We start from the raw sequence: 475 nt of genomic DNA, 5'->3' as shown, positions 1-475 counted from the left end.
TTTCTGTGGTCTGTTTGTGTTTTCTTCTGGGGCTGGCTTGGGGTGCTGTGGGTGCAGTGTTACCTGTACCCCTTCCCCTCTCTGCCCTGAGTGGTGGGCTACTCTGGGATGCTGCTGAAGACCATGGATGGGGCTGGGGCATCTTCCCCCCCATAGGAGAAGAGCAAGTCCTTGCCTGCACAGGCATGGGTTGGAGGGGCAGGGGCTGTTGATGCTGAGCTCTTCTGAGAGGGCAACCGTGAGCTCTTTGGGGTGTTTTTGTTTCCCCCCCTCCCAGTGCCTGTGGAGGTTGAGGGCCTCTGGTCCCTGCCAGCGCTGTTCCTCCCAACAGCGGAGCAGCAAGGAGAGATGTCCATAGAAGGCAAACGTCCTCCGCAACTGCAGCATCGCCTCGCGCCTGCCCAGCTCCTCCTCTGGGGCTGCTGCCTCTTTTTGTGGCCTTATCTGTACCTGTTAGAGCAGGCGTGGGAACCAC

This window comes from Chlamydotis macqueenii, chromosome 12 (assembly GCF_036417535.1).
Source record: "Chlamydotis macqueenii isolate bChlMac1 chromosome 12, bChlMac1.mat, whole genome shotgun sequence".
Lineage (NCBI taxonomy): Eukaryota > Metazoa > Chordata > Aves > Otidiformes > Otididae > Chlamydotis > Chlamydotis macqueenii.
This window is presented reverse-complemented; position numbering follows the sequence as displayed.